The sequence below is a fragment of the Humulus lupulus genome, chromosome 3, assembly GCF_963169125.1.
Source record: "Humulus lupulus chromosome 3, drHumLupu1.1, whole genome shotgun sequence".
NCBI lineage: Eukaryota > Viridiplantae > Streptophyta > Magnoliopsida > Rosales > Cannabaceae > Humulus > Humulus lupulus.
The window spans coordinates 145496035-145510359 of NC_084795.1; the positions used below are offsets into that span (position 1 = coordinate 145496035).

General features: G+C 40.3%; 1 long non-coding RNA gene across 1 annotated transcript; it reads right to left on the reverse strand.

Annotated features, from left to right (window-relative positions):
- Nucleotides 1-10567: 10567 nt before the first annotated feature.
- On the reverse strand, nucleotides 10568-13513 carry LOC133821397 (uncharacterized). The gene is made up of 3 exons (XR_009887540.1): nucleotides 13399-13513; nucleotides 11787-11852; nucleotides 10568-10727 (listed from the first exon to the last, which is right to left on the reverse strand). It is a non-coding gene; the product is annotated as an uncharacterized LOC133821397 (long non-coding RNA).
- Between the last annotated feature and the right edge of the window lie 812 nt (nucleotides 13514-14325).

Sequence of the window (14325 nt, forward strand, 5' to 3'; positions counted from 1 at the left end):
TGCTCGGTATGTACCAAGCAACAAAAAGAGCCATAAAACAATTTATGTAGATAGGGTTGAACAATATTGTTTACAACCCCTTCTAAAAAATTGATTAGCTCCAATCAACAGACAGAGCCACATAGCTCCAAAAAAAAAAGAGTATACACCAAGCAGTAACGAAAAACAAAGTACGAGCAGATACATACCCAAATAAGAATATCATATAGACATGTGTGAAAATACGCTCGAGATTAAAAGCTGCTTGGCTCAACTGATGTATCAACAAAAGGAAAATAAGTGCGCGAGAATAAAGACTGCTCGGCTCAGTCACTTTTGTTCAGACATAAACTATAAAAAGGAAAAGGAAGATAGGAAGAGTTTTCAAGAGCCAGGAATGTGTTGCTCTGGCTCAACAGTAGGAGTTTCAGTTGGAAGAGTGCTGGACTGGTCCGCAGGAGTTGGAGCCTCAATGGAAGAACTTGGGTTGGATGGCAGGACATCCTCTGTAGAAGCTACGACGATTGGCTCGATGGGCAGCTCGACAGTCTCGGGCTTGAAGACTGCCAGCTGCTCGATGGGTATGGCCAGAGCCTCGTTCTTCTCCCGCTCAGTGCAGTACTGCATGAGCTCATCATAAGCCTCTCCCAAATAACTGAAGTCCACTATTTTTTTATGAACCCAAAAATCGAAGAAAGTGCTCAGGCCAAAATCCTCCAAGGCCTTAGCATCGGTAGCCCGATCAGATTTTTCTTGCTCAAGGGCCTTTGCCAACCTGTCCTCCTTTTCCTGGGCGGCCTTCTCAACAACAGCGACCATTTCCTTCAACCCTTCGATCCTCCTCTCCAACTGATTAACATCAAGGTCCCTCTACTCGACAACATTTTTAAGATTCTCATTTTCCTTAGTAAGCTTCTCGGAGGTCCGTTGAAAATTTTGAACTTGTTCGAACAACTCGTTAATTTGGGAAGTTTTGTCTTCAACTACTTTACCAACCCAATCACCTACTTGCTCAGACCTTTGGTATGATAATGAGCATAGCTAAGGACCAACATACCCTACAGCAGGAAATAAGAAAACTGAGAACAATTGACAGACAAAGAAAAATCAATTGGCTCCAAGAATACCAAAAACTTACTCTAACGACATCTTGGAGGCCAGCACTGGTGATATACTCCAAAGATTTGGAAGTTAGATTAGTCATGAAGTTGGATTGGGTAGTAGACACCCTTTTTGTGTGGCCTTAATGAATGGCTAGGGCCTTCTTTAAAGGTCCATGAAACTCCTCGGTAGGGTCCTCAGCAGCACCCTCTGGGACTTCGCACGGGGGGCCAGACCTTTGTGTAGGAGGCGAGTGAATCGCCTCCTCATTCTGAGGTCCCTTGCCTTTGGCAAATTTGCGAATTGGAGTCTGCAACTGCAACTTTTTCTGAGAAGGAGTCTGGTTGGGGGTTCAAGCAACCTGCTCGGCAGGTTCAGTAGAAGAGTTTGTCCTCTGACGTTTGGCTAGAGGAGCCTCACTACTCAGACCAGTGACGTGCTTCTGAGCAAATTTCTTAAAGAGCACAAACGACATATTTGCAAACCAAAGTAAAGGTTTAGTACAGCGCCTAGCAGAATTGGAACAAGCAAAAAATTATAATTACAAAAAGAATGCAAAGAAAGTTATATAAAGAAAGTGAAATCACCCTCTTCGTCTCCCCCCGAGCAGCCGGCTGCTCCGGGCAGTGTATCCTCATCATTGTCTGAGGAGCTAGAGTTTAAATGCTCCCCTTTAATCTATTTCCCATTTCCAACCTGGGGGTAGTGGTAGCTTTTGGAGCACTATGATCAACAGGTTCTCGGATGACTACCCCTGTTGAGATTCTTGTTCGGTGGGCCATATAAGGTCTGGATGGAGGTACAAATGGCCTGGTTTGTTTTTTAGTTGGCGGAGAACTGGGCGACTTAGTATTGGGCAGGTGCTTCCTAGGTGACTGTCTAGTAAGGGTGGCACCCTTGGCATGCGCCTATGGATTGGGGTAAAGTCCATCATAGGTTAATTTCTCTGTGGTGGACAGAGCCACCATATCTTTAAGGTCGAGGTCCATTACAGCCAACCTACGAGCCCATTCAGACATCTCCCGAGTAGGGGACGGACAGCTAAAGGGACCATTTCGTTGAAATGATAGGTGGGTAGCAGCAATATTTTCTGTGAGAAAGTAATGGTTGGCATACTCCCCAACTTTGGAGATGCTATCCGTATTGGCCATGTAAATATTGGAATCCCTATGGCTGAAATAGAAATACCTCGAGTGGCCTTGCCGGGGACTAGATTTGAGGTCAAAGAGGTAATTAATTTCGTGGGCAAAAGGTACTGGCCAATTTAAGGATTTGTACAATACATAAAGGGTGGAAAGAAACATTATGCCTTTGGGATTAATTTGGGTGGGCAAATCCCAAAATAATCAGCCACTCTCTGAAAGTGTGGCTAAAGAGGGAGAGTTGCTCTAGCGATCATATGGAATCGACTCCAGGCGCAGAATTGGGCCCTGGAGTAATTGGCAGTCTGACAGTTAGTAGGCTTGAAGATGGATACACCCTGCAGCTTAAAATGCTCCTTCACGTTCTGTATTTTATTAATGGAAATAGTACTAGCAAGAGCCACATAGAGAGGACCCTCCCCCTTCTCAGCCAACGGGTTTAGGATTGCCTCAGTATAAATTTCCGTAGCATACTCGGTCTCAGAATCTTCTTCCTGCCCTGAGTCACTGGGCTCCTCCTCGGGGGGGGGGGGGGGTGGTGTCTCTCTGGGATCCCTACCAGTAGCATGCCGTGCCACGTGACGATCTTCTTCATTTGAGCCTCGAGTTGTCTTTTTGGTACGACCCATGGTAATGGAAGACACAATGGTGAAGTTCGGTGATCACCTCCCCTGAGTAGTTTGCGCACACAAGAAAAAGGGGAAAGTAAGGTGAGAGCACCGAATAACATTGGCCGGTATAGTTCTCGTACGGTATACCGACCAGCTCAGGAGTAAACATGGCACAATTTTCCACGTAGCAGAAAGACAATATCAAAAGCAAAGAAGACCGAGAAATCCTTTCAATTGCTGCAAGCACGTCTCCCCAGACACGTCAGCATGCCCTTCCAGTCACTTCACCTCAACCATCCAACACATCATCCACTCTTCGGTAACTACACAAATGGTACAGTTATTAAGATAAGCCATTATGACACTTTATGGTATCAAAAAGAGGCGGGAAAAAGTGAAAAGTCATTTCTTGGATACTTGAAGAAGTGGAAAGGCCTTCAATTCTATTAAATAAAGATGCCACGTACCAAAGAAAATAGACCCCCGACCAGGCTGGACGGGGTGCTATCCAGAAGGGAAGTTTACATACTGCTTAGCACCATTGAAAACTTGGGGGGGGGGGGGGGGGGCAAATGTTATCCCAAAAATATACACAGCTAACAGGGCATAAAGTTTGGACATGTGGCATCATATTGTGGGCGTGTGCCATTATATTCTTGACACGTGGCATAGGCATCCAACAATCAAACAAGCTAGAGAGAGCACACTTGCCAAATGACTAACTATCATTGTGCAGTACGCTCACTAGGAAAAGAGGTTGCGCGGTATGCTTACCAGAAAAGAGGCTGCTCGGTACGCACTCCAAGAAACCCGATATATTTGGTCAGATGAAGTCAGTTACATCCTCCTCACGCCTAACAGTTCACTTGAAAACTCGGTCAAACTCTTGAAGAATAAGATTACAACTACCCGCGAAAGGGAAGGGATATTTTGCAACAATGGCGATGTAGGTGCGACTTCCTAGGCATTGGGGACAGAATAAATACAAGTCTTCCACCACCGTGGAAAGGGTTCAGACTTTTAGCCTTCCAACCAGCACCAAGAATATACTGAATAGCTTGTTAGGAACACTTAGAAGGGATTTCTGCCATTTTGTATTGTTTTTACACTTAGAATCGTACCTGTTTTCTCTGGTTATCTAGTGTAAACCTTTAAGATCAATACAAATTAAAGAGGAAGTAGGTCATTACCATTTCTTGGGACCGAACCTCTATAATTTCTGGTGTCTTTTATCATTCATTACTCATAGTTATTAGGTTCTTGACTCATTTATTTTTCATTGATTGTCTAATTGAAAGCTCTCTAATTAATTATTTGATTCCGTATCAGTTGGCCAAAAAACCAGTCAATAGTGTATATCTCACAATTCTCACCATATAAGTAGTGCTACCACACCCTTAGTGCAAAAACCACTACTTCAAGTTCCAAATCATGTGTGGGGTACCTTTGCTCATACTCCTTTAGCTGACGTGATGCATAGGCAATCACCTTCCCTGTCTACATAAGGACACAACCTAGGCCCTGCCTCGAGGCGTCATAATAAACCATAAACTTGTCCTGATCTATAGGAAGACTCAGAACAGGAGCAGTGATTAGGCTCTTCTTCAGTCTCTAGAAGCTGTCCTCACACCTGTCTGTCCATACAAACATCTGATTCTTGTGTGTTAACTATGTCAGTGGTGACGCAATCTTTGAAAACCCCTCCACAAAGAGTATGTAATGACCTGCCAACCCCAAGAAACTTCTTATCTCTGAAGCACTCTTCGGCCTTGGCCAATCTTTGACTGCCTCAATCTTCGCTGGATCCACCATAATTCCATCCTTACTGACTATGTGACCTAAGAAAGTCACTTGTGACAACCAGAACTCACACTTATTGAATTTTGTATACATCTTGTGCTTTCTCGGTCTCTGTAGTACTAATTTGAGATGTTGCTCGTGCTCTATCTTTGACTTATAGTATACCAATATATCGTCGATAAAGATGATCACAAACCAATCTAGGTAATCTTTGAACACCTTGTTCATCAGATCCATAAATGTTGCTGGGACATTAGTCAGTCCAAATGACATCATTGAAACTCATAATGCCCGTACCTGGTGCAAAAAGTTGTCTTCAGTATATCCTTCTCTCTGATCCTCAGCCAGTGATAACAAGATCAAAGATCTTTCTTGGAGAATACCGTCCTACCTTGTAACTGATCAAACATATCATCAATCCTTGGTAGAGGATACCTGTTCTTGATAGTCAACTTTTTCAGTTCTCTATAATCGGTACACATCCTCAGAGAACAATCTTTCTTCTTCACTAAGAGAACTGGTGCGCCCCATGGAGAAAAAATGGGCCTAATAAAACCCAAGTCTAGTAACTCTTGTAATTAAACCTTTAGTTCCTTCAGCTCTGCTAGAGACATCCTATAAGGTGCCCTGGACATTGGCTCTATCTCTAGCGCTAGTTTAATCACAAAATTTATCTCCCTGTGTGGAGGTAACCCTGGCAGATCCTCTGGAAACACATCTAGAAACTCACAGACTAATCTGGTCTGTCCTGGTCCTACTAGCACAACCCGAGTGGTATATACCACGCTAGCTAAGAATCCTATGCATCCCCCTACAATAGGTCTCTAGCTCTAAGTACAGATATCATAGGTACACTGAGTCCATGCACAGTGCCAATAAATACAAAGGGGTCCTCACCCTCAGGCTCAAAGGTTACCAATTTCTTCTTGTAATTTATCATTGCCCCATACTTCTCTAGCCAATCCATACCCAAAATTATGACAAAGTCAGTCATAACAAACTCTATCAAGTCAACTAACAACTCCCTGCCATCCATTGTCACTGGTAGTGATCTAACCCATCTCCTTGAAACCACTAACTCCTCAATAGGCAGCATAGTACCAAACCCCACATGATAAAAGTCACATGGTCTACACAGTCCATCTATAATCCTACTAGCAACAAAAGAGTGTGTAGCACCCGAGTCAATCAAAACAATATTAAGGGTCCCAGCACTAGAAAGGTGACCTGTAACCATTGAGGGACTAGTCCCAGCCTCTGCCAGGATCAAGGTGAACACCCGAGCTGGCGTCAGGCTGCCCACCTTCTTGGACTCTTCATTTCTGGCTTTCAGGCGGTCCTTCTTCAAGTGTGCCACACTCCCACAGATGAAGCAAGCCTTCGCCCGACATTCCTTAATATGGTGCCTCCTGCACCGAGCACATTCTGGGAATGCTTTCCAAGTCTCACCTCCACCGTGGCGGCCTATCTGTATACCCCGTGGACTCCTATCTGGCCTTAAAGCTGAAACTGTATCTAGAGTCTTTCTCTTTTGGACACTAGGGCCTCTGCCCTTACCAAATCTTGCAAATGGAGGTCCCGACCTCCTAGAATCCCTTCTGGTTGCATTCTCGCGTCAGATCTTGTTTTATGCGCTCTCAGCTGTAAGCGCCTTCTCCACAGCCTGCGTATAGGTAGCCACCTCTGGCACAGTAGTAATACGAACATCCCGAGCTATCATAGGCTGTAGCTCCTCAAGAAACCTCTCTCTTTTGGTCCCATCAATGGGCACAGGATCCCTAGAAAAATTTGCCAATCTATCAAACATCAAGGTGTAATCGATCACTGACATATTGCCCTAAAGTAGCTTACTAATCTCTTCGGCCTTCGCAGCTTTAACTGTGTCATTGTAGTATTTCTCATTGAACAGAGTTCTGAATTCCTCCCATTCCATAGTATTTACTACCCTGGTCTAGGATACCACCTCCCACCATATTCGGGCATCCTCCCGAAACAAGTAAGTGGCACAAGGCACTCTCTCATTACCACCTACCCTCATGAAATATAGGATGGTGGTCATCATAGTCATCCATTGCTCAACCTTCAGTGGGTCTGAGCTGCCCTCAAAAACTGGTCATCATAGTCATCCATTGCTAGTTTTCTAGAGCTAGTGGTGCAGCCTAGCCCTGGTCATTCTCTTCCCTGGCCTGTATCTCTTGGCCAGCAAACCTCTCTAACCTTCGAGGAAGCATACTGATAACTATCCCACTCTGTAGTGATCAAACCGGCCGTTAGGTCAGTAATAACTATACCTCGAGCCGCCTGACGGTCCAAGACCAAACAAACAAATAGATGCAAGGCTAATAAGCATGCCAACACATAATATACTCAATCATGGTGCTAATAAGCACTTCTTGACATTCATCAGCAATTAACAATGCTAATAAGCATTTCTGGCATTCATAAGCAATAAACGATGCAAATAAGCATGTTCAGGAATTTATACATGTATAGCAATGCTAATAAGCATGTTATTTAATCCATGCCAGTATTAACGGTGCTAATAAGCATTTCCTGGCCTATATGCAAATAATAATGCTAATGAGTGTGTCTCGGCCTACATGTCCATGTAACAACACTAATAAGCAGTTCCTTTGCATTCACAAGCAATAACAATGTTAATAAGCATATTTTTTTTATCACTCATGCAACAGTCAAGGGACAGGCCCTATCAGAATATCTCATGCTTCCTAATCAGGCTTGAAAATAAGGTATATACATTTATTTAAACATTTAAGCACTTAATCACATAATTAGTTATCAAACTCTGAGTCGAGCTTGTCTTTAGTGGTGAGTGTACATGCCCGACTAGACTTCATGAACCCTTGAACCTTGGCAGCACTGATAACAAGTTGTAATGTCCTCCTAATCCAGAACTGTTGCAATGTGTACTTTAAATAGTATTAGACTTGCTAATCAATTCATTTGGTTATAAACATGTAACTAAGATTAATGTCAAGGGTTAGGGTTAAAATTTTTGGTTAAAGGAACCATTGACTTTTCATTTTAAAGTTTAATACATACATGGGATCCCAAAATGTTACAAACATATGCTTGGAGAGGTATATACAATCAAAAGTTACAACCAGGGGACTTAAGAGGCAAAATAAGGGATATAACCCTAGTTCCTCTGAGATAACCTCGGTCGTGGTGGACGAGCAGTCGCATATGTACACGCTGCCACCGAAGCTCTCCAACTCATGGCTGGTCTAGCTTTCCTTTTCCTTTACCTGCACCACATAGCAACCATGAGCCAAGGCTTAGCAAGAAAACTTAAACATGTGCATGAATAGTAAATATAGATTCCAAATACATATCTCGCATGTCCACTAGTAATAACCTACTGATGCATACATACAATTACAAATAAATGATCATTGGATAATTTTGAGGCCCATTGCCCTAAATAGATGACCATAGAGTCAATCTGGGGCCCTATGCCCTAGCTATGTGACCATAGAGTCACTTGGGGCCCTTACCCTTAGCTCTAAGTAACTAGCCATAGAGCTAGCCAAGCGCTTTGTTTTCCAGCGACCATAGGGTCGGCCAACGTAATAATACATCCCTGAATGGGCCTAAGCCTCTTGACCAGCGCGCAGCGTGCTATTGCGGCCCTTGACTACTAAGTCAAGGCTTTAATTAGACATTCAGATAACCAGACAAACAAATATGGGTACAGCTAAGCATACTTCAGACAATATAAGTATGCATACATATAAATCATGGTATCTTAACCAATCAAACACAAACACAGTAATAACCATGTTCCTTAACGAGGTTGAGCCCTACCTATGCAAACAAGGCAAGCATTCATTAAACAATTACCCAGACACTGATCATTCACGCATAACCTAAATCACATTCATTCTCAGGGGGCGAGACCTATTCATAGTTATAATCAACAATCGGGCCAAGCCCTAATCACATATATCCTGTATTGGGTGCAGTTTTCTTACCTCAGATCTGAGTGCAACGTGTATTAAGAACGACCCTTGAGCACGATCCCGGTTCTGAGCCCCTAGCAATAACCTAGTCGCAACCAATAGATAATCTCATCAAAACAAGTGAATAAATACTTCTGGACTGAGTCCTAGCCTTCAGGGCGTCGAATTCTACTAAACCGGGCAGTAGGATTGACCCCGAGCCCTTAGATTTGAGTTCCCGCACTCAAACACCCTCCTGGGGCTCAAAACCCTTCAAGCCCCGCAGCTCAAAACAAAGGAGTTGCAGCCCGCCCCAAGTTAGAGAGCCCAAACTCTCCTTTGTTTCGACATGTGCCACGGCACACCCTAACAGGTGTCGCGACTCAAATGGCCCAGAGGCACCTACTTCTCCCAGCGTTCAAGAGAGCCATGACACCCCAAGAATAGGGTCGCGACTCGACATGAAAACTCTATTTTTTCTCCATTTTCCCCAAGCCAAATCCATCCAAAAATCTGTCCCAACATAGCTAAAACTCAAAAGTAAAATTCCCAATCAATTCAATGGCCCAAAACCATCAAAACCCAAGCAAAAGCTTGGCCAAAACCCCATAAAATTCCCAACTCAGAACTGAGTTTCTAAAACACCAAAAGCTTAACTAAAAACCAGAAAAACACAGAGATTTCACTCTAGAAATCATTACCTCTATTGTGCCAATCAAAGGTAAGTCTTTCCCCAAGCAATCTCGAGCCTAATCTAGCCTCGATTCTCCTTAAACCACAAGAATTCCCAAGGAATTTTAAGAAATTCTGTGACCGAGAGAGAGAGATAGAGAGAGAAAGAGCTGAACGTTTTCCTCTGTTTTTGGTGTTTTGTGAGGTTTACATAGACTCTAAGTAACCTTAAGAAAATCACGAGGCTCAGGGTACCAAAAACGTCCCTGAGGGAAAAATGGTCAAAATCCCCAAAATCCCCTCCTAATCTTGCTAGCTCTGAATATATCCTTGAATATTATTTCTCGTTACTCGATAAACTATTAATGTACTAGAAACCAAAAATATCCCTTGACTCACCCCGAGTCGGGTATTAGGTCCCATTGTGACTTTCCTGCTAACTTACTTCATAGGATCGTCTCGTGCTAAGTAACCCAGATATATCCACATAATAATGTGGTCTCACACATATATTCCAAATATACCCATAACATGCCAAATTACGGAAATCACCATTCTAATAAAAAACAGGCCCACATGCATATTTAATACACCTAGACATGCATATCTAGTCATATTATCATATAACTCACATAATCACATAATTACACACACACACACATATATCACATAAACACATAATTTATCATAAATTTCCTTCCTAGCCCCCTAATCAAGGCCCTAAGCCTTATTAGGTAATTTGGGATGTTACACTACATGCATCATCTAGTCATAAGAAAACATCAAACAAACAAAACTCAAGTCAAACAAGGACCCTAACGCGTGTAATACAACATTTACATAGGTGAACCCAAGAACAATATAACACCAAATTTCAAGTCAAACAAGAACCCTAATGCGTGTAATACAACATTTACATTGGTGAACCCAAGACCAATATAACACCAAAACAAGATCCTTCCTCACCTTGAGTACACCAAAGTTCTGGAATCTAAAGGCCTCTCTTGATTTCTAGCTCCAGTACCCTTGTATGACCACCATTCCATTAGACCAACCTAAACCTAATTTCCATCAATAACATAATAAATCAAAAGAAAATCTTACCCTTGTATGTGTAGGTCGATTATCTATCCATCACCCTCTCTAGGTCCTTATGAAATTAAACATATCACCACCATTACTGTAACGACCCGGATTTTCAAGACTCGATAATGCGGAAATATAAATGTTTTCATTTAACAAAATGTCTCAAAAACCCATAGAAAAAAACTTTTTAAAAAGTCGTATGGCCATACTTAACATTTAGTTACAAACATATTTTATAAAGATTAGAGTGAGCCTAGTTTAGGAAAATTACACAACATTTCCAAAAATAAAAAGGCTTCCCAAAAGGTCGGTCCACATGTACATTTGCAAGGAAGACTCCAGCGCTCACTGCTCTGCCTTGCCCTTGTTCTTACCTACAACATGAAACAACTAAGTAAGCGAAAACGCTTAGTAAGATCAACTTCCAAACAAAGCAGATAGAGAAATAGGGATCCGGACCCATCCGGAGCCTACACAATCAATTTCAAGAACGCTAAGCGTCCTGGCAAACTTATGGTCATGCCTGATAACCAAGGATAAATTAATTCACATCTAGATAAAAATCCTGCACTCAGAAAATCCCAGAACAAGCAGATATATTATATCGCAACTAATTCTTACCAACAATTATATCCCTGCACTCAGAAAATCCCAGAGCAAGCAGATATATTATATCACAACTATATCTTATCAACAATTATATCCCTACACTCAAAAAATCCCAGAGCAAGCAGATATATTATACCACCATATAATTCGAGACCAACGCTCGGCAATTTCCAACAATTCACGCATAACGCGCCCTCCAACATAATTGCTAATCTGTAAAGGAGAACTGAGTCCCCACACTAAGATCTAGCCAATAAATATTCTCATCAAGGGTAACTATTGTGTTACCTAGGGCATCGCTACATATTCAAGAGTGTAATCCAATTTACACGATTTTACGGAGACTTCTATGTTAATCAGTGGTGCTGGTGAGCAGCTGCCCCTAGGGTGTTCAACCTCACTCTTTCTTGGCAACCCCTAGTATCTCTAGGCACTCTCACGGAATGACCAATATTCACGGCTGCTATCCGGGAATAACTTATCAGAGCACTTGCTCGGATTCTAACCGTCCAATGATTAAGTAAGCATGAGGGCCCCTAGGTCCCATTTATCTTGGCGCCCCTAGGTTTAACCAGCTTATCCTCATCTCATGGCCACTCGTCGCGGTAATGAACCGGACATAAATAAAATCAAGCAGTGTGACGGGGATCAACCGTCTAGGATATGACGGACTTCTACCGTTCATATTTTCTAAATCAGCACTCACTAGACTAACGTCTCTAAGCAACTTTCTATGACAGTCTATATATGTGCATGTATCCCTATACTAACATACAAGACAATAATCATTTCATGTTGCAGCCATACAATATAAGTTGACTTACTTGGAGTCCTTAGCGCTCAGCAGGTTTTCACCCTCCAACGTTCAGTCCAGTTACGCTTAGCCAATACTGTAGTTATCCCTACAGTATACTCAGATTAATTATGGCACTCATAATTCATTATTATTATTTTGGGCAGTTTGGCATTTTAATAAAAGTCATTTGTAAGGATTTATAATCCTTATTTGGTTTTAAACCTATTAAGGAAAGTCATACAAAATATTCGAGACTAAACCCTAAGTCTCGGGGAGACCTATCCTAAGGTCTCGATACCTAGGCTCGGGTATCACAATGGTATTTCCCCACAACCCGCTAAAAATCTTACTCTTTCAAGGTATCGCTATTAACCCGCACTTTCGACTAGTCGGTTAAAATATGTAAGATTTTAGCCGGTATTATATCCAGAAAATACAAATAAATTCCTTAATTATTTTTAAAGAAAATAAACTCTTTAAATTTTCCTTTTATTTTTCTTAAGGTTTTAATATCTAAAAACCGTTTTAAGAAAATTGTCTAATTTGTCTTAATTAGGAAAACTGTTATAAATTTCTCATCTTGACTAATTAATTTTCCAAAAGCAATTAATCAATTTTACTTACTAGAAAAATAATTCATTTAATTATTTTCTCAAAATATAGGGTTTTAAACCCTCTTTTAATTTATTAACTATTAATAAATTAAATCTCTTATTTTTAGAAAGAATAAAAACTCTTTAATAAAAATAATTCATTTAAACTCAAAGGGTAAATTTTAGTGAAAATATGATTTCAAGACTTACCATTTTATATCTTGAAATAAACAAAATTTTACTTTTTACCTTATGTTCCAAAATCTCATTTTTACACTAAGTGTGAAAAACCTATTTTTCACATTTTTAACTACATATTTCGTTAGTTCATAATTTGAAATTTACTTACCCAATTGTTACCAAAATTTCCCAATTCCATTTCTGTTATGCCATTTAGGCCTTTGTAAAATCTTAGGTCAAAATGAGCATTTTTTATTGGTGAAATCATTTTCCAACAATGAGGTAAAAATGACCTTATTTTCAAGTCCTTATTTTTTCCAAACTTTGACAGTTAATAACTTTCAAACCGTTCAATATTTTCTTACCAAATTTTACAGTGGAATAATAGGTTATGCCAGCAATATGTCCACAAAATTGTAGAAAAAACTGGGTTCATTTGCCCTATGCAGTGGCTGTCCAAACTTGGTTCCGAAAATAAGAATACGAAAAAATAGTTTTTTACCTAAACTTTGAAATAGCATAACTTACTCATTTCTAAACATTTTTTAGTGTTTCAAAAGCTCAATTTTATGTACTAAATCTCAACAACATCACAGTACAATTTAATTTTACAAAAACAATATACAGTGGCTGCTTGACCCCTTGGAAGTCACAGCTCAAAACATGTTTTGTTTTAGGGTATCCTACAAAACCCTTGGGGGTTTTGGTTCCCATTTTCAAAAATCAATACACATGCATCATAAAAATTATTAAACAACTACCATAACCTTATTACATCACCAACAAGAAACTTTAAGCATTAAATATACAAAATAATGCTTAAAACTAAAAACCCTACAACAAAATCATCAAAAGTAAACTTTTTACCTCTTTGGTGTTCTTGCTTAAGGTTTGGACCTTCCTATAAGCTTTGACTCCTTCAAAACCTTTCAAAAACCCTAAAAACTTCCCCCAACAACATAGTCAATTAGCTATTTGAAACTCTATGCTTAAAACTTTACAAAAGCCTAGATTAGTGAAAGTTTACCTTAGGGAAAATACTTCCTAGACCAAGACTTAGCCTCAAAGTTTCCTTGGTGTTCTTGGGCTTGAAAAATGGAGAGAACACTTTGAGAGGTCTTCAAAAAAGATGATAGTGAATGAGAGAGGGTGGTGTGGTCGGTTGGGGAGGGATGAGAGAGTTTTATACTATCTAATTTATCTCAAAAACACTCAAGTGTTTTCCTCCCACTTGCCCACTTGACTTGACTTAGTTAAAAATGAGATTTATCTTTATTAAGTTGGGTTCACACCACCTAAAACACCACATGGCCGGCCACCCTTTGCCATATATGATCATTTCATTTTTTATTTTTTTTTTATTTTTTTTTAATAAAGGTTAATAAAGGTTTCATAAGAAGAAAAGTCCAAATTGGCTTTTGACACCTTTTTTCACTCTTATTAAGTTTTAATCACCAAACTTATCATTAATTAATTAAATTAAATGTCTCTCACATTTAATTTAATTAATCACATAATAAAATTTAACCTAAGGTCCATTCATGGAATAAAATTCCCCATTTCGGCAAAATTAGGCATTTACCACAAAATGCCTTAAAATTTCCTTTTTCTTTTAGGTTTATTATTTTTTACCAAACTTTAACTTTTATGAATGTATTTTATGCCCAAAATATAATTGCCATGATTTTTCGTTTTATTTTCCGAGATTTTTACCCGATCAGGGTTTTTGTGTCGGTCCAGGACCGAAAGTCTTATCTTGACTTTTAAAATCACAAAATTCATATTTTGGCTAGC